We start from the raw sequence: 19,973 nt of genomic DNA on the forward strand, positions 1-19,973 counted from the left end.
CTTTCATCCATCCTTGTGGGCGTCCCCCCAACATGGGGATGTGTCACGTCTCCCAGTGTGCCCATTACTAGGCAACCCACTAGGCAACCCACGATCAGCCCACATTTACCTGGCACATTTCTCACTGCACATCACGGCACAAGGAAACAACCTTCTGTTCAACACTGGAGAAGGATGACTGGTTTTCCAGATGTTTTCCGACCTTCATTGTCCTGGCAACTCCTGTGGAAAATTTCGTATACCTTACAGCACCGCCGAGGAACACGGCGATTCACGCGTCAAGTGAGATGAACTGCTGTCAATCACGTTTATCCTTTGCCATCACGTGATTTTCCACGCTGCCGCGTTTTTGCATCATGTGACTACAACTAACATTCAAAAGCGCCGGAAACCATGTTGGCAGCGCTTCTCAGCTGCTTCTCGTAAGGACTGTTTGGCGTTATTGTTTTCATCAAGGATTCATTGGCTCTACGACCGCGGACTGTTTTTTGGATACTCTACTTCTTCTTGGCTTCATCTGTTACCTTTGCCCTGGAACTTTTCTTGCTTGGTTCTAAAGGTATTCAAGCCTGCACCTTCTTCACGGATTGCTCAAACGAACTATCCCTTGCTTGGATCTTGTGCTTTGAACTGGTTTCGACCCCATTACGTGTTTTTGGACTCCTCTTTTGGACTCTTGTTGTCAACCTACCCAGGTGTGGAATTACCAGCCTAGCCTCTCTGAAACCCGACCCACTGTCTCTGCTGATTGCCCCTATTGCATTACAACCTGGCCCACAGTTCATCTAGGTAAGCCTTGCTTCAATCAATTCCTTATTACTGTGTCCATATTGCATTAGTGTGATAACCGTCTATTGCCTTACAGCGGTCAAAGGGGTTCTTCCGGCGTTTCCTGGTTCCAGTTGACGGCTCACTACACCTGTGGCCTCCAAGATTGCACATACAGTATTTGGTCATTCTGTCTGTGTGGTACTTGGAGACGGAGGTATTCAATAATCGGCACAACCATCAAGATCAGAACAGGATGTTACCGGAACCTTTGACAGTGAAGAATTGAGCTTCCACTTTAAATTTAGAATAGCACACAGGGCGCTGCCTCGCACCTGCTCAAGGAGCACCAAGGCTCACGCAGCTAACGGCCTCATGGCCGAGGTGTCCAAGTGCTCCACCGGTCCTGCAGCCGAGGGACCTGTGAGCTCTATTATTACTGGGACCCATCCCTAGGGGCATTGCCCTGACACTGGGTCCTTATCCAAGGAGGCGCCTTCACGCAGGGCCAGCACTACCGGCCGGGAGGCCGACGGCGCACAGCCTACTGGGTGTACACCTGAGGTGCAGGGCGGGGCAGAGCCGGTGCAGTTGGGCATGCAGGCCGAGCCTGGGAACACGCCGGCTACAGGTCCACGTGCTGAAGGCGCTGACAAAATGGCAGCGGCTTGAGACGAAATGGCTGCCATTCCCGAGCAGCAAAGGCAGGAAGCCGCACAGGCAGGCGCTCAGTCTGTCAGCCCATCGATCAACAAAGGAGAAGTTTTGCTCCTAGGACAGACTGGGTACCACTGAACCCCATCACCTGGTCCACGTCTTATCCCAACATCTCGGGGTCCAGGTACAATGACCCCAGACATGGGCAGGGGCTGGGGAGGCAGCTCGCTTATTTTCCCCCGCCCCTGTGCAAGATTGCACACAGCCAACCTGTGAGGACAGGTTTTTTAACAAATTCATGTCACTTGTGCAGTCTCCACAAATGGGCTCAATTCTCAGGGGCATGATTAAGGACATGTTGCTTCCGGCTTCTCCAGTGCAACCCTCGACAACACAGTCCATGCCTCCTCCAGTTCCACCTCCGCAGCAGCCCACTACTGAGGCTCCAGCAACCCTGGTGCGGGTCCAGACCCCCATCATGGAGGAACTTTGAAAGGTGACTGGCGCCATGCCTCTGGGGACAGAGGACCAGCAGGACACAGATGAGGAGGTTCAGGATACGCCCTTTTCAGCAAAAGCCTTCCATGATAGGATTGCCGGCCTGTCAGAATACCTGGGTATCCCCCAGCCACAGAAGGAGCTCCCCTAAGCAGGTGTTCTGGCGGAGGTCCTGAGCATCAGGGTGGAGGTGAGATTGGGCATCCCCCTACAACAAGATGTGGAGGCTTTGGCCAAGAAGGGCTGGCTCAAGTCCCACTCCACACAACCCATCAACAAAAAGCTAGATGCTAGGTTCAGGCAAACCGAGGGGGAACAGCATACTGCTCTCAGGGCACCCGCAGCCTCATCAGTAATCGCTTCTGCATCCATGTATGCCAAGCCCCAGGCTTCGTCATCCAGTACCGTCACGACTACCCTCCTCAAGAAGGAAGAAATGGCGCTCAAATAATATGGCAAGAAGGTCTATTAAAATGTCGGACTGCACCTCAGGCAGGCTAACGCAGACTCTATCCTCGCTGCGGCTAATCAATCTATGCCTGTTGAGGAAGATTGCAGATTTCCTGCCTGACATCCCAAAGGAAAAGCAAGCCTCTTTCAAAGCAGGCCTAGCTGAGGCCAACTTGTGGCTCTGGATATCATGGAGGCTTCTGTGGGCCACATCGACAAGGCTAATGGGGCAGTCTGTCTGACAACAGACATGAGGTGTACGGCCTGGCTGAAAGCTACCAGGTTGAACCCAGATATGCAGGATAGAATCTTGGACCTTCCGTTTGAGGGGGGGTTATCTCTTCCACTCCTCCAATGATGAGGAGCTTGATAAGTAGATGACAGCTCTCAGAATGCAAAGTCTCTGGCCGTTGTTACCAAACCGGCACCTAAACTGTTCCCACAGACACAGACAAGGGGCGATCATTTAGCGGGTCCCAGAACCACAAAGCTAGACAATCGGACTGGTCTCCTAGTGCGCACCGGAGAAAACACCACAAGGCATCTCATAAGGAGTTCTTCCAGTCCCCTTCCTCTTCATCAGCCTCTGACCAGAAGAAACAATGACTGTGTTTCAGGTCCACAGCAGCCCAGTTGGGGGCAGGCTGGCCCTGCACAATCCTGTTTGGCGGGTGAAGTTCGCGGACGCGTGGGTCATCTCAGTTGCGTCCTGGAGCTTCCAGCTACCTCTTCCTTATCCGCCTCCATTGTCCCCTCCCACTGATCGGCACACTATCTCTGTTAGCAGAGATTCGCTCCCTCATAAAGAGCGAAGCGGTAGAGCAGTCCCCTGATCCCCCTCCATTCCAGCGGGGCAGGGCTTTTACTGCTGCATCTTCGCTAACCAGAAGAAAAACCAGGCGGGCCTGCTAGTGGTGTTGGATCTGTCTTCCCTGAATCTTTACCTACCCTTGTAGAAATTCAAGATAGTGACGCCAGCGCTCATTGCCGAGACACTGTGTGGGGGGGACTGGACCTGAAGGATGCGTATCTCCACATTCCCATTGTGCAGCCTCACCTGTGACAAATTCTCAAACTACTAGGCAGCTGCACAGGGTGTTTACTCGGGTTCCATACAACATGGCCGTGCCGGAAGCGGGTGTTACGCTCACCTGGCTCCCACAGGGGCATCGGTTGGACCCGGACAGCTGCGGTCTCCACCCACGTGATACGTCGTGCAGCTATGACTGACTGGATCTGCCCTCCTAATCGTGTCTGCTTAACACGTAGAAATATTCTCCTGCAAGTGGAGAGATGGATTTAGCCACTTGTGGATTCAAGTGATGGCACCCCCACAGTCCTCCCCAACTAATCGCCTCCGAAATGCCCTCACAGCAATCTCACCTTATATTCTTGAAAGATGAGCTCTCCATCCTGGGTGGATTTGCAGGGGCGCGTCGATTCCAGTTACTTCACTGGTTTGAAGGCTCGGGAGAGTTCCGGAGAGTATTGACTCTGAGATTCCTGGTGAGGACCAGTAAGTATTAAGTTCATAGAGTTCAATATGTCCGATGTTCACTCTTGTTTCCTCCCTTCCTTTCTTGTCTTGCAGCTGGCTCGTGAAAAGATGCTCCTGTGGCAGCTGGTGGCGCTCAGGTAAGTCTGTATTACCAGGCGCTGTCCGGTAAATGTTGCACATGGAAAACGTGTTGTTTTGTCTCTCTTTACAGATGCGGCACGTGAAAATATGGAGAGTCACAAAAGGATGCCTCCGGTGGTAAATCAGGTAAGTCTATGGTGGTAAGAATTATATTTGTTGGTTCCCTCGGCTCACCTTGTGGTTTTCTTTTGTCTCCTAGGTGCCGAAGTTCGGCAAAGAAATGATGGCGGCAGCGCCGACCCGAAGGATGCTGTGAAGACTGGTAGTATGACGCGGCTCTGCAGCTGGAGGTGCGGCACGTGCAGAAATGATGTTCTTTACAGGTCCGGAGACGAGATGGATCCAGAATCAGCTGTGGAATAGAAATAAGTTTGTTTTCTAACCTTGTCCCTTTCTTTCCTCTTTGTTTTAGGAGCTCCGGATTCGAGGCGGGTGGGGCAGAAGGCCGGATGCAGGCTGAAGGCACGGTGAGCGTTACGCTGCTGGATGCAGAATAACGCGAAGCGTGTGTTGCTGGTCGGGCGTGGTTTAAATAGCCTCAAAAGTAGTCCCAGGTAAGAAGTCCCTAGAACCACACCCGAGTAAAAAATAGTCCCTGTAGAAAAATAGTCCCTTTCAGGCTTCATGTTGGATTGGAGTCATTTGCAGCATGGTCTGCCTGAGGTAAGTAATGATAATGAGGCGCCAGGACTGATTTCTACTATGAGCCTGGCGCCTAAGGTGCCAGGACTGAACCCAGATAGCCCTAGCCGGGGCTGCTGAGGTTTTACTAAATGTCTGGATGTCTGCTCTCGGGGCTGATGGGCTTGGTCCGGATGCCTGGGGGTAGGCATCATGACAGCGTGCCGTTGTGGTCTAGTGTTTGGTTCACGAGGAAGGTCTGGAGTAACCATGCCTCCATTCACTCAAACAGTATATCCGGAATCGCAGCGAAAGGTCTCGCGCGTTTCTACTCTCTTCCGAGGAAAGCTACGCTCCGTGAGTACGCTTCACCTACATCTTTTGTTTACCTCTGATACCCTTTTCTATTCCTTACTATTCGTTTCTCTGTTTGTTCGCTTCAGCCACAAGGCTCGCGCTTACTGAGTACACACAGCAGGCAAGCCCTCTCACAGAGCAGAAACCCTTCCTGGGCAGCACGATACGTAGAAGTCCTCGGTTTAGCTTCTTTCTCTGCCCATTCTTTTCCATTATCTGATCTAATCTTGGTGATTCAGACGCGTTCACGAACCGTCATCAGACTTTGGGGAAGTCACAGAGATTCAAAGTAAAGAGGAAATACATTCCCCTTTGTTCCCTAGGACTGGCGGTAAGATTCCGCACACACTCCTTGATTGTACCCAGACGCTGCTACCAGCTAAATAGTGCCTCCGGAAGTGTTTTCTGATTTATTCTATCTTTTCAGTTTCTTCGCTCCTCTCTCTGTCGCTCATTGATTCCAGCCACACCACATCTCCACCAGGAATCAGGGCAGACCTCAGCACAAGTCAGGGGTAAGCCTTCCGGCGGCTAGTCTATAATAATATTCGCTTTCCTCAGAGCAATTCTCTCACCCATATCTACTTGTATATTTAAACGCAATTAACTTCCGGATAGAGGATAGTTTACCACGCTGAGACCCTCAACCGTAACAACTTCCAGCAAGCTGTCCACCGGAGACCATGCATTCTAGCAGCTCTCTACAGGGTTTTTTCCCCCTTAGGGGGTTTCCCTGGAGGTCCCACCACGTTCAGGCCTTTTGCGCCAGACCGTGGAGGGGCTTTTAGGTAAATCTTCACATTCTTCAGTATCCTGCAGAACCGGTTCTGAATGAGGTAGGTACTCTCTAGTGTATGTTCGAGTCTATTATTGGTAAAGTGCATTGTTATATAACAGATAGCAACGCCTGTTATTTTTTTGAAAAGACTCATAGCAGACCTGGAGGTTTCCTGATTCAGTCATGGACCAACAAATCCAACAATTAATAGAAGCAGTGCAGTCCCTACCCACAGAGATTCAGAATCTCAAGCAAGAAAATGCCACGTTACTGCAGAATCAACAGCAGGCAGCACAACAGGCTGCTCAGCAGGCAGCACAATTGGCTGCGCAGCAAGCGGTGGCAAGTCGAGTACCACACTGTTCAGTGGTACCACCGGGCCCTCTACCAGGAGGGCAATTCGATGAAAACCCTCATAAAGTAAAGGAGTTCCTGGATGCATCTACAGTACAGTTCTCCTTTTAAGGGAGCCTTTTTTCATACAGACAGGGACCGGGTGGGGTACATTATCTCCCAGATGGCAGGACCAGCACTAGCCTGGGCAACCCTCTTGGTGACCACTAATAATCCAATTCTGGATTCATACATAGCTTTTTGCAGCAGTGTAAGAAATATGTTCGGGAGACCAGAAATACACGTGGCCTCACAGGAACACCTATTGGACTTAAGACAAGGGAGTCAGGATATCCTAACTTATATCACGAGATTCAAGCAGATGGCTAGCGAATCTACCTGGTCTGATGATGCACAAGTGACTTTGTTTCGAAGAGGGCTCTCAGAAGAGTTGAAGGATGAAATCTCTCGAGTGCCTCGTCCAACGTCTTTGGCAGAATTCATCACTCTCGTGATGCAGATAGATTATCAGTTAAAGCAGCGGAACAGTGAAAGACGCAAGGGAAGGATGCCATGCTCCTTTGCAAACCCTTCTTTCTCAACCAGGGCTAGTACAACCGAAGAACCCATGCAATTAGCTACCACAACCAGAGGTCCACTATCTCAGGCGGAGAGAACCCGCAGAAGAAACCATGTATTGTGGGGCAAACTCTCATTCAGTGTAGGAATGTCCCATTGCTCCTCCTAGGCAGTCGGGGAAACACCAACGCCAGGCTGTAGGAGGAACCACGGTTTGGGAACCCTTAGCAGAACCAGGTTCATCATCCAAACTTCAGACCTCTGTGTGCCAATCCGCTCTACGGACACATGCTAGTGCTTCGTATAACCCTTAAATTCAGGGATAGCATTTTCACGGAAGTCCCAGCACTTGTGGATAGTGGGGCGGCGTGGAATTTCATAGACGATCAGTGGGCTAAATTGAAAGACATTCCCAGGTCAGCTAAGGCAGAGGCTATACCAGTAGAAAATGTAGATGGGAGCCCTTTGATATCCGGCATTATCATATATCGGACATGCCAGTTGACAATGTCAATTTCTACGCATCAGGAGATCCTCACAATGGACATTGATTGATTGATATTTTATTTCTATCGTGCTCGTACACAAGTGTTTCAGAGCCATTATTCGGGCCGCTCATTATCCCATAATATTAGGGCTACCCTGGTTACAACGGCATAACCCGTTTTATCAATTGGACAGCAGGGTCTTTTTTTGGGATCAGAGGTTTGTTTAGCACATTGTATTAACCACCTGGAGAAGATCCCCAAGAAGACTGATTCAGCTCCATCAGTTTCCCGAGGTGCAACTAGACTCAACTTCTTGTCAGGCCTTCCGGTGATGTACCAACAGTATGCCAAAGTGTTTCCACTTCTGAATACACACAACTACCTCCTCACCGAAGGGATGACTGTGTTATTGATCTAATCCCAGACCAGCCTTTACCCTTCGGTCAGATGTATTTTCTTTCGAATACCAAAAAGGAGGTTCTTCGAGAGTATCTAAACACCAACCTAAAGAATGGATTAATCACTGAATCAACATCCCCAGCGGCTGCATCTCTATTCTTCATCCCCAAGAAAAACACCACCAAATTTCGACCATGTGTTGATTTTCGTGGTTTAAATAAGATAACGATTCCAGACAAATATCCCATGCCCTTGATCTCTGATATTTTGGAGGCTGTTAAGGGAGCCAGCTGTTAGGCAGAAACCTGTGCAGTTCCCTTGGGGAACACTGCAAAAGATTTAAGACTACAGGTAGAGCAGTAAACCCCTTTGGTAGCAGTCTGTACCACCCAGATTTACCTGGTAGCTGTGGCTGAGCAGTCAGACTTCTCTCAAGAAGAGTTAGGCAGTATGTAAAGTATACACAATATGTACCAAAACACAATAGCACAAGCAAACACTGACCAGAGCTTGGTTTCAAAAGTATATAGTTATTTATTTAAAATACACATAAGTTAAAAACACTCTAGCAAAAATATAGTAAAAGCACTTCAACACAGTTATAATGAAAGTAGATTCAATCCTTTCTCCTATCTAGACAACTCTAAGTAAACACCACTTAATTAAAACAGAGGTGAGTGCTTAACGTTAGATGACCCTCTAGTAGTTTCCAAGAAAGGGAGAGAAAAAGCAGAAATGGGTTAGACACACCACTCTAAGGTCCAGAGCACTTGCAATAGGCTTAAAGAAGAATAAAGTCACAGGTGAGCAAAAGTCACTAGGCAGGGCCCACTCTTAGAGTAGCCGGAGCGAAAATGTGCCCAAGATCACACTGTTAGTTAGAGATTCAAAGTCTTGCAAAGAGTCAAAAAGAGGTTAGAGTGGCTCAGAAAGTTTAGCCAAAGTGTCCCAGGCACTCCCAGGTTCGAAAGCCGGGGACTAAATCTACCCCGTACAGTCGGTAGCAAGGGAAGCCAGGCAGAACACAGTACCTTAAGCGGAAAGGATCCTCCAGCGGTGGCAGTTGTTCCAGGCAGTGGCAGCAGGGCTCGACGTCGGTCAGGGGAGAAGAAGTTCTCGCTGAAGAGCAGAAGAAGAGGGTCGTTGCACTGCCCGGGAAGAAACCAGCCGCGGAGTCCTCCGGTTAAAGGGTTGGTGCCGACTTTCGCGGTATGGGGGTAAAGTGTGGTATTCCGGTTGCCGGGGTGCTTGGCACAGGCAAGGCGGCCACGAGATACCTCAAAGAACGGAAAGAAGGCGAAAACTGGTTGTCCCCACCAGTCAAGGGAAGGAGCCACTCCGTTAAGAGTTCTCCTCGGTCGTCGGGAAAAAGTGGTGAGACGGTTCAGCAGGGCTCCACCGGGTGGTGTCGTCGAAGCAGGTCGGCTCAGCTCTTCCCTCGTCGGATTCTTGGTCCTGTGGCGACTTCTGAAGTCCCAGTCCCCAAAGCCCTGCTTTTATGCAGCAAACCCCCATTCACCCAGCCTAGCTGTCACTCAACCATGCTAAGTGGTGAGCCGGGCGGCTCACCACTTGGGCCAATCAGGACGGAGTGCGACTTGAGTTACCAAGGTAACTCAGTCCAGGGTGCCTAAATCCCCCTCCACCCCTCCTAAGTACCCCAGACAGAGTGGCACCACTTTGGAGGGCTTCTGTGGAGAAGCCCGCCAAAAGTGGAACAAAGGGCTCCACTTTGGGTCAGAGTTACAGAGGCGAACACCAACGCCATTTTAGAATCAAGTTTTGGCAAAAAGTCCCAACCGGAGTTATAAAAATAAATATATAAACCGGCGGTATGTTTAAGGCTACCGTAAATAAATAATTAAATGTGTTAGCCTAAAACAATGGGAAATCCCATAGGGAAATATTCGCGGTCGAATATAAAAAGTAGTTTCCACTGCCACCAGCCAAAACTCGATCAGGGGGGACGGAGACGTGCCCCCTCGACTAACAGACCCTGGGGCAATCGAATTGCCCCAGCCAGTACGTCCACAATATGATGGTTTGTACTGGTTCTGTTCAGGATTCAAGACTAGCAAAGTCTTTGTTGACTTTACATGCCCTGGGAGACAGTAGTCAGTCCCAGGGTATGGAGTCTATGTTGGGGAGTCCCTAGGACACCCCTGGGTCACGGCACAGAGGGTGCTGTGTGACCCACATCACAAAAATACATGAGGCCCTATGGAGTAAGAGACCCCATAGCCCATTCAACACAAGGTTTAACCACGAAAACACACTTCAACATGTCCAAGAGTGAGGGTAAAAGAGTCTCACTCTTGGCAGGAGAAAAAAATTAAACCCCAGAAATCCAGCAAAGCTGCTGGGGGACTCACTAGGTAGGGAAATTCAGCCTAAACAGAGAATTCTCCCTAACACTCGCCCCCCCCAGACTAAGGGACAGGAGGATTTAATCCACTCCTGGATGAACCTCATACCTCTAGTCGATGATATACATCCTAGAGAGTCCATCAGCATTTTGATGGTGACACCTTGACCTATGTTCAATGGAGAACTCAAAGGTTTTCTTCTGCAAGCTAACGGACCTACAGACCCTTTGAGGAACATCAGTCTTTTTGTTATAGGGGATCTGGTTGACCAGTCCCTCAGAAGTTGGTACAACTTCTGAACCTATGTTAGGCTTTTTGAAGGGGTCCTTATAAAGGATCCCCTTAGATCTAGAGGGGCCTCCAAGGTTCCTCACCACCTCTCTTGTGGGAGCAGGTTGGGTCTTAGGCCTCTTGGTTGGAGGGGTTGGGGTTAGGCAATGTACCTGCTTCCCCTTCCTCTTAGATCTACCCTTACCTATTTTAGGAGTTTCCCCCCTAATATTAGGATTTGAGTTGGGGTCTTCAGTAGAAGGTCCAACAGTCTGAAGGTTTTTGGCCTTAGACTTTTCTTTTCTGGTTTTCCACCAGCACTGAGAATTACCAGTTCTCTCGGGTCTAGATAGGGGCCTAGTTGGTCTATCCACCTTTTCCTCAGAAGCAGGGGGAGTCAGAGACTCTGAGACTAGGGGAACAATGATGGAGCTTGGTTGGGGCGCCCATGTTCCTAGCATACTATCCTGAAATGTGCCTGGGTTAGAGGTCAACTTACTAACACCAGGGCTTGTAGTGGGGTTCTCAGTAGAGGGTCCCACAGGCTTAGAAGGGTCCTTCAAGGTAGCCTTCCTAGCCAATTTGGTTAAGTTCTGCTTCTCCATACTGGGAGGCCTGGGGGTATGTGACACTACTCCTAGAGTTCTTAGGTCATTCCCTAACAGGACCTTCCCAGGTACCTCAGTCTGAACACTGACAGGGATCCTTACTGTCCTGTTGTTACATTGAATGAGGGCTGGTAGAATAGGAACCATTTGGACAGGGCCTCCAGACATCTTAGTGGGACCTTTGGGTGCTTTGGCCACATCCTCAGGTTGAAAGAAGCTTTCATCCACTACTGTTCTGCTGGCCCCAGTGTCTCTCCTGGCAGGAGTATCCTGGCCATTGACAAGAACACTGTCCACATAATACACCTTAGAGTTAACAGGTAGGGAGTTATACACAACCCTATTCTGGGGACTAACCAGACCCATAGGCTCTAAGTTTACAGTTGCTTGAAGACCCAAGGGTTCTTCAGCAAAGAGTTCAAAGTGGGCACTAGCCAGCTGTACTTCATCCTCAGGAGTGAAGGCTAAGGAGACTGTGCTGATCCCTGCAGGTTTACCCTTGCACTTGGGATCTCCTTTGATATGGTCAGTACCCTGACAGACATAGCATTGTCCAAATGTTCTATGGAAGGGTGGCTTGTTCTGACCTCCTTCTGGCTTGTGGCCAGAAGGTACAGTAGCCTGACTAGGTTTCCCATGTGGCTTACCCTGGTTATTTTGTGGTTTGGGGCCCTCTTTGGGATAGGAATTATTAGAATTCTCTTTGGAGTCTTTTTTTGGCTGTTTCTCCCCATCCTTCTTCTGAGTTACCCCAGAATCCTTGTGAGTGGCCCTGTTGGCAACCCACAAGTCAGCAGCCTTAGCTAGTTTCCGGGAATCTAATTCCTTGGAATCAGCCAAGTGCTGTCTGAGCTCAGGAGAGCAGGCATCATAAATAGTCTCCAACATAAACAAATTCTTCATACCTTCATAAGTGTTCACCTTGTAACCCTTAATCCATCCCTCTAAGTTTTTCAAACATTCACTCACCCAGGTAGCCCAAGGGGTACCATCATGCTTTTTGAGGCTCCTAAACCTCTTAAGATACTGGGAAGGGGTCTTCCCAAACCTAGCTATCAAAGCTAGTTTCACACATTCATAGTCCTTCCTATCCTCCTCCCCCATCTCCATTACCACATCAGTTGCAACAGGGGGAAGCCTAGAGAACAACCAGGTGAGTAAGTCATTTCCTGTGATGTTCTGGAGCCCATGATTATATTCAAACAGAGACAACCAATCCAACACATCCAACTTAGGCTCATACATACCAACCAATTCTTTAGGCATCCGGGGTCTTTTAGGACTGGAACTTCTAGAGGAGCCAGAGAGAGAAACATTCTCAACAGATAATTTCTTCATTTCTAAGTCATACTTGAGCTCCATTTCCCTTAGCCTTAGTTCTTTGTCAGTTTGAGCATTAAGTTTCTTATACTCCAATTCTAGCTTCATTTTCTCCAGTTCAAAGTACTGAGGACTAAATGTGGGACCTGGTAAAGGTCCAGTAGGTACAGCAGGTAGAGCAGGCAGAGGCCTAGGGGGGACAGTTACAACAGCCTCACCCTCCTCTTCTGACTCTTCCTCAGAAACATCAACATTTTTCTCCATGTTAACTTCAACACTGTCATCTACAGTCGCTGGAGTGGTAGGTTCCTCTGAACCATCACCCAGACTTTGGTTAGCTAACAATCTTTCAATCAGCTCCATTTTCTTGCCCTTAGTCAGGAGATCCTTATGTTTACAGAGCACTCTTAAACAATCAGCAGTTTTGGCTGCCAGGGACTCTTGACTATAGCTTTCTATAACTGACATGTTAGAGGTTTTACTTTTTCAGTGCTAAGCTTTGTGGTTAGTTGCACTAAGGTATCTAAAGCACAAAAAATGTATACTCAATACAAATCCCACCGCTGTACACCAGTGTTAGGCAGAAACCTGTGCAGTTCCCTTGGGGAACACTGCAAAAGATTTAAGACTACAGGTAGAGCAGTAAACCCCTTTGGTAGCAGTCTGTACCACCCAGATTTACCTGGTAGCTGTGGCTGAGCAGTCAGACTTCTCTCAAGAAGAGTTAGGCAGTATGTAAAGTATACACAATATGTACCAAAACACAATAGCACAAGCAAACACTGACCAGAGCTTGGTTTCAAAAGTATATAGTTATTTATTTAAAATACACATAAGTTAAAAACACTCTAGCAAAAATATAGTAAAAGCACTTCAACACAGTTATAATGAAAGTAGATTCAATCCTTTCTCCTATCTAGACAACTCTAAGTAAACACCACTTAATTAAAACAGAGGTGAGTGCTTAACGTTAGATGACCCTCTAGTAGTTTCCAAGAAAGGGAGAGAAAAAGCAGAAATGGGTTAGACACACCACTCTAAGGTCCAGAGCACTTGCAATAGGCTTAAAGAAGAATAAAGTCACAGGTGAGCAAAAGTCACTAGGCAGGGCCCACTCTTAGAGTAGCCGGAGCGAAAATGTGCCCAAGATCACACTGTTAGTTAGAGATTCAAAGTCTTGCAAAGAGTCAAAAAGAGGTTAGAGTGGCTCAGAAAGTTTAGCCAAAGTGTCCCAGGCACTCCCAGGTTCGAAAGCCGGGGACTAAATCTACCCCGTACAGTCGGTAGCAAGGGAAGCCAGGCAGAACACAGTACCTTAAGCGGAAAGGATCCTCCAGCGGTGGCAGTTGTTCCAGGCAGTGGCAGCAGGGCTCGACGTCGGTCAGGGGAGAAGAAGTTCTCGCTGAAGAGCAGAAGAAGAGGGTCGTTGCACTGCCCGGGAAGAAACCAGCCGCGGAGTCCTCCGGTTAAAGGGTTGGTGCCGACTTTCGCGGTATGGGGGTAAAGTGTGGTATTCCGGTTGCCGGGGTGCTTGGCACAGGCAAGGCGGCCACGAGATACCTCAAAGAACGGAAAGAAGGCGAAAACTGGTTGTCCCCACCAGTCAAGGGAAGGAGCCACTCCGTTAAGAGTTCTCCTCGGTCGTCGGGAAAAAGTGGTGAGACGGTTCAGCAGGGCTCCACCGGGTGGTGTCGTCGAAGCAGGTCGGCTCAGCTCTTCCCTCGTCGGATTCTTGGTCCTGTGGCGACTTCTGAAGTCCCAGTCCCCAAAGCCCTGCTTTTATGCAGCAAACCCCCATTCACCCAGCCTAGCTGTCACTCAACCATGCTAAGTGGTGAGCCGGGCGGCTCACCACTTGGGCCAATCAGGACGGAGTGCGACTTGAGTTACCAAGGTAACTCAGTCCAGGGTGCCTAAATCCCCCTCCACCCCTCCTAAGTACCCCAGACAGAGTGGCACCACTTTGGAGGGCTTCTGTGGAGAAGCCCGCCAAAAGTGGAACAAAGGGCTCCACTTTGGGTCAGAGTTACAGAGGCGAACACCAACGCCATTTTAGAATCAAGTTTTGGCAAAAAGTCCCAACCGGAGTTATAAAAATAAATATATAAACCGGCGGTATGTTTAAGGCTACCGTAAATAAATAATTAAATGTGTTAGCCTAAAACAATGGGAAATCCCATAGGGAAATATTCGCGGTCGAATATAAAAAGTAGTTTCCACTGCCACCAGCCAAAACTCGATCAGGGGGGACGGAGACGTGCCCCCTCGACTAACAGACCCTGGGGCAATCGAATTGCCCCAGCCAGTACGTCCACAATATGATGGTTTGTACTGGTTCTGTTCAGGATTCAAGACTAGCAAAGTCTTTGTTGACTTTACATGCCCTGGGAGACAGTAGTCAGTCCCAGGGTATGGAGTCTATGTTGGGGAGTCCCTAGGACACCCCTGGGTCACGGCACAGAGGGTGCTGTGTGACCCACATCACAAAAATACATGAGGCCCTATGGAGTAAGAGACCCCATAGCCCATTCAACACAAGGTTTAACCACGAAAACACACTTCAACATGTCCAAGAGTGAGGGTAAAAGAGTCTCACTCTTGGCAGGAGAAAAAAATTAAACCCCAGAAATCCAGCAAAGCTGCTGGGGGACTCACTAGGTAGGGAAATTCAGCCTAAACAGAGAATTCTCCCTAACACCAGCGTGTACACGAAGCTTGATCTTAAGGGAGGTTACCACCTCATAGGAATAAAGCAGGGCGATGAGTGGAAGACCGCTTTCAGGACTCATGGGTAATGCCGTTTGGGCTTTCCAACGCACCGGCCATATTTCAGAGATTTATGGAGCATTTATTTTTGGATCTATTATTCCACAATGTCATTGTTTATTTGGACGATATTCTGGTGTTCTCCAAATCCCTTCCAGAGCATGAGTCACATGTCGGAGAGGTTCTCAACAGATTACAATTCAATCACCTGTATTGTAATCTGGAGAAATGTTCTTTTCATCAGTCTAAGGTGATATATTTAGGATACATCCTGTCTGCCCACGGCACTGCTATGGATCCTGAAAAGGTCTCAGCAGTATGAGATTGGCCGGTCCCTACCTCCTGCAAAGATAGTCAATGGTTTGTTGGATTTTCCAACTTTTATAGGAGGTTTATTCCAAATCTCACACAACCTCTAACTAATCTGTTAAAAAAGGAGTCCCATTTATCTGGACAGTGGCAACACAAAAAGCATTTGATTAACTCAAGAAACTGTTCACTACCGCACCAGTGTTGATGACGTCAGATCAGACCCGAAGATTCATCATCGAGACCGACTGTGATGCTGGAAATGCATCAGAGGGACAGGACCTCTGAATCCTTGTCCTTTACTGTTTTTTATCGTGTGTTCTGTCGTGTTTTCTGCCCAGGAGTCCATGTGGGACTCCTGGCAGTGCAGCTCTCTCTTTTGGTTTGGTGAACAGACCCATGGGATACCCTTATGGCACCCATGGGTAGGGGTACAACCCTGTGCCCCTAGTGTATGTTTTTGGGCACCTGTGGGTGGCCCACAGAGCAGGGTATGGGCTGGTGGCAGCTCCATGCTGAATTTGACAGGTGCTCTGGGTGTCCTCCATTTTGGGATACCCAGGCCCTGCCATTGGGATCAGTTGATTCCTGATAGGAAACAAGATGGCCCCTGTGGCCTCTTGCTTTCTATTGCCTGTTACCTTGTTTTCCCAAAGTCCTGGGAAGCCCTGACTCTATCCCTTCCCCCTGACTGGCTGTTGGGTGGAAGTTCCATATATGGTGTTGTTGTGAAGGCCCAGCTAGACTGACTGGAGCCTTCCCAGTGACTGTATGTTGTGGGTACCTCCTGTGGGTGGGACCTGGGTGAATGGAGTGTGTGACCAATATACACTCCTTGTTGTGGTTGTCTGGTTTCTGGCATGAGAGACAAAGACTGAGACAGCCCTGCCTGAAACTGGCCTAAATGCAGTGTGTAGTGTTGAATGGCTGGGTACTTGACCCAATCCACATTCCTTGTTGTGAGTGTCTGAAAGGGAGGAGTGTGGCCTGAATGCACTGTGTGCCTGATTGGCTGACTGACTGCATGAATGCCCTTCTGTATGATTGGCTGCTGAGTGTGTGCCAGCAGTGTGGATGAGAGACAGAATAGTATATCTGGGGACCTCTCACCACTGGTAATTGTTCAGAAGCGTTTAGAAGCGTTCAGGAGCTGAGTCTCCACTCTAAGAGTAACTGGAACTGCGGATCCTCGACGCCCAGCTGGAAGAAGAAGACTTGCTGTTGCACTTGCTTCGACCGATCTGAAAGCTGCCGAATTCGTCGAGGACTGACCCGAGAGAGGACCTGGTAAGGCGCCCTCTTCCCGTGCTCCGAGGGATCATCGAGCACCGCTACATCTTCGCCGAAGCGCCCTGGAAGTCAGACCCTCGAAAGGCTGCCGACCCGAGATGGGATCGCCGAGGAGATCGAAGTGAAGCACCCGGACATCGCCACCGTCTAAGTCCATTGCCGTCGACCAGGGTTCGCAGGTCTGTGTAACCGCTGGAGGCCCGTCGAAGTTGTGTTGCCCAGCCGTGGGAACCACTTGACGCTGTGCCGCCGACGACCGGAGCCGTCCGCTCCTTGCCTAAGAACATTTGAATCGAAGGACTCCCTCGTCCGCACCGTCGACCGCTTTATCCTGCTGGAGAAAGTCGAGGACGACCAACGCGACGACGAGAAACCTGCCGGTGGGTATCCCGCCACCCGAAGACCACAAAGACTCGAACGACTCGACGCCCTTGCTGGGCCCCCGTCTTCACAATCTTTGCAGTCCAGAACAATTGTCATCGAGGTGCCCCGCACGCCTCTGCCTCTGCCTTGCAGGACGCCAACGCTCCGTCGTCGACGAGCACCGCTTGGATCGAAGCTGCCGCCTCATCGACGCCGTTCTACCCTGTTTGGTGTCGGACGTTCGACGCCCTGTGTCTCCCGCTTGAAAGGGAAGGCATTCAAGAAGGGCCGTCGATTCCCCGACGCCGAACGCCGAGTTCCTCGACGGACGTTCGACGCCCCGTGTCTCCCGCTTGAAAGGGAAGGCATTCAAGAAGGGCCGTCGATTCCCCGCTGCCGAACGCCGAGTTCCTCAACGCTTCTCAACGCCTCTCGACGATCCGTGACTCCCGCTTGAAAGGGGGTCGCTCAAGAAGGATCTGTCGATGCCTCTTCGAAGAACTCGACTCCACCTGGTACATTGGGGGGGTAAAAACATTATAGGAGGGAATAAGACTTGCAGAACAATATATGGACTGGGCTTGTGCTATATCTTTATTTTACAGGTTGCCCAGGTGGGGGGTTGATCTCCACACAGAACTGTGTCTAGTGGTAGGGGCCAGTATTCTGCCTATTGCTCAACCATCTTATTTTCTCTCCTCTCTATTGCTGGTTTCACTCTATTGATCTGTGTGACATTGTTACAGTATTGTTGATGCACTTTAATGAGATCTAATACAAAGGGTGGTACCACTTTAGAATTGTATTTCTGATGTTTGTTAAGCTGCTTAGAATCACATGCTGTGCATAGCTCCGACATCCAGTGGTCACTGCGGAGTATTGCATTTTGTTTTTCGTAGTCGAAAAAGGGGACGTCGACAAGGCGTGTCTGTAACACTATCCCTATAGTGACGTGCATTGTACCCACAATCCCTCACGCGTCGAGGTCCTTCAGATTGTTTTTTTCCGCCCAGCTTCTGGTCGCCTTACGCGGAGCTCCTAGAGAGACATTGCAAATACTTACTACGGACCTCGGTCCTTAATTATACTTATTATATTGTTAAAGATCCCTCCCCTCGATGTTAGCTGTGAAGCTGTTTCTCCGCCGAGCAAGTTTTCGACGGAGGGGAAGAGACGGAGGAGATCCTTCGGCGCTGCCGAACACGTGGCCTGGCCTCGCCGGCCAACATACAGTAGGGAGAGTGGGGGTTCGAACTTTTATCTTCTCTTTGAGAATGTCTTTCTTTCTCCCCTATCTTTCCCTTGGGGTTGTTATCACCAGTTATTATTGCCTCAGCTATGGAGAGGACACCTTTTAAGTTTTGCCCACGCTGTAGAGGCAAATACACTTGGAAGGACAAACACAAGCTCTGTAATCGTTGCTTGCCCCTCGATCATAAGGAGGACAGCTGCGCGGCCTGTAAGCTCTTGAAACCAAGAACTCTTAAAGAACGTAAAGTTAAGAGGTGGGTGGACTACGCTATGTCGAAGTCAGTTTCCTCACCCGCTGCCGCTGTTACAGAAAGTGACGAGGAGGGTGATAACTCGACGTCCGTTACGGAAGTCATTAACCCCCACGTCCGTCCCCGGCCCCGACGGGCTCGGCTCACGCCCTGCTTTTGGGGATGAACACCCCGGCGACAAGGACGCACATAGACCCCAAAGGCCTAAGCACACAACCCACGGCTCTTCTTCGTCGAAGACGAAGGATCCATCAGCGCCGAAGGGGACGCAGGGCACTCCGGCGTCTACCTCAGACCGTAAGGGTCTCAAGCCCCACCCGCAAACGCAGCCGTGACCAGCGATTGGGCTTTCATCAAACACGGGCGCTACCTCAAAATCATCCGACGTAACGCTCCATAGAGCGGCCGTCGAGGAACAACGCGTAACGCAGGCAACGTTGACACCAGAGCCCTCTACTGACAAACACGTTGTCGAGAGCCTGGCGAGAATTGTTTCCGAAGACAAACGTAAGCGGACGACGAAACAAACATTGAATACCGCACAAAAAGCTATGGAAACGCCGAAAAAGCGCAAGAGTAGCCAGGAACTACCCCCTTCATCTAAGGGCACTTCTGAACTACCGGAGGGCTTTTCAGAGGGCGACGGAAACCTTTCTTCGACGTTGTGGGAGCGTTATAAGCGTTTTGAAGGTGAAGACACTGATTTCCCCCCTCTAGACTATTCAGGGGTCCCCCATGAGACCCTTGAAAGACTCCATTTTTGTATGGAGAAAATGGAAAGGTTTTTGGGAAGCCAAAACCCACCCACACCCAAAAGACCAAGAGAATGGCCCCAGGATGACCCTAGGGTCAAGATTCCTAGGCTGTTTCCCCCTTCTACAAACGCATATGACCTCACTGAAGAGGAGCAATACCTCCAGGAAGATGAGGAGTGTTTGGGTGGAGAGGAAGAACATGAGGAAGAGGGGTTTGAAGAAGATCCTTACACTAGTGCAGGAGCTTTTGAAGAAGATACAGCTACCTCGCAGCCCTGGCAATCCCCATCAGTGCAGCCTTGGCAATCCCCATCAGTGCACTCAGACCCTGATGTCTTTCACCCTTCTCCTCCCAAGGATTCACCTATTGGAAACACCTCTCCCATAGATGACCAACCTTCACTTAATGCACTATTGCGCAAGGCAGCAGCGCATTTTGAAATAGACACAGGGGAGACTCTTCCTGACATAGACTTTGTAGAGGAAGTTATTAAAGAAAAAGCCCCTGTTAGTCAGTCTATTCCGCTCCTGGCTTCTATAAAGAGAAGAATAACTCCTTCCCTTTCCAATCCGGCCTTAGTCAGAGGGGTCAACCCTCAGATAGAAAAGCTCTTCAGCCCTTCGTCCTCTGACCCTTTGTACATCAGAGGACATTCTATTCCGGACTCCCTCGTAGTTACTAATACAAGAAAAAGAGCGGGGGTACCACTATCCACTAGTGAGGCACCACCTGACAAAGAGGGCAAGAAGCTCTATGCACTTGGGAAGAGAATCACGACCTCCGCCCCCTTCTCAACTAGGATTGCAAATAACAATTCCCTACTAGCTAGCTACGCAGATGCACAGTGGAGCAAGCT

The 19,973-nt window shown here is 49.6% G+C and overlaps 1 protein-coding gene across 1 annotated transcript in view; it reads left to right on the forward strand.

Moving 5' to 3' along the window:
* Positions 1 to 19,973, forward strand: part of LETM1 (leucine zipper and EF-hand containing transmembrane protein 1) — a 919,975-nt gene that overhangs the window by 542,790 nt on the left and 357,212 nt on the right. The window lies entirely within an intron of this gene.

Source organism: Ambystoma mexicanum, chromosome 6q (assembly GCF_040938575.1).
Source record: "Ambystoma mexicanum isolate Mex_15411 chromosome 6q, UKY_AmexF1_1, whole genome shotgun sequence".
Classification (NCBI taxonomy): Eukaryota; Metazoa; Chordata; class Amphibia; order Caudata; family Ambystomatidae; genus Ambystoma; species Ambystoma mexicanum.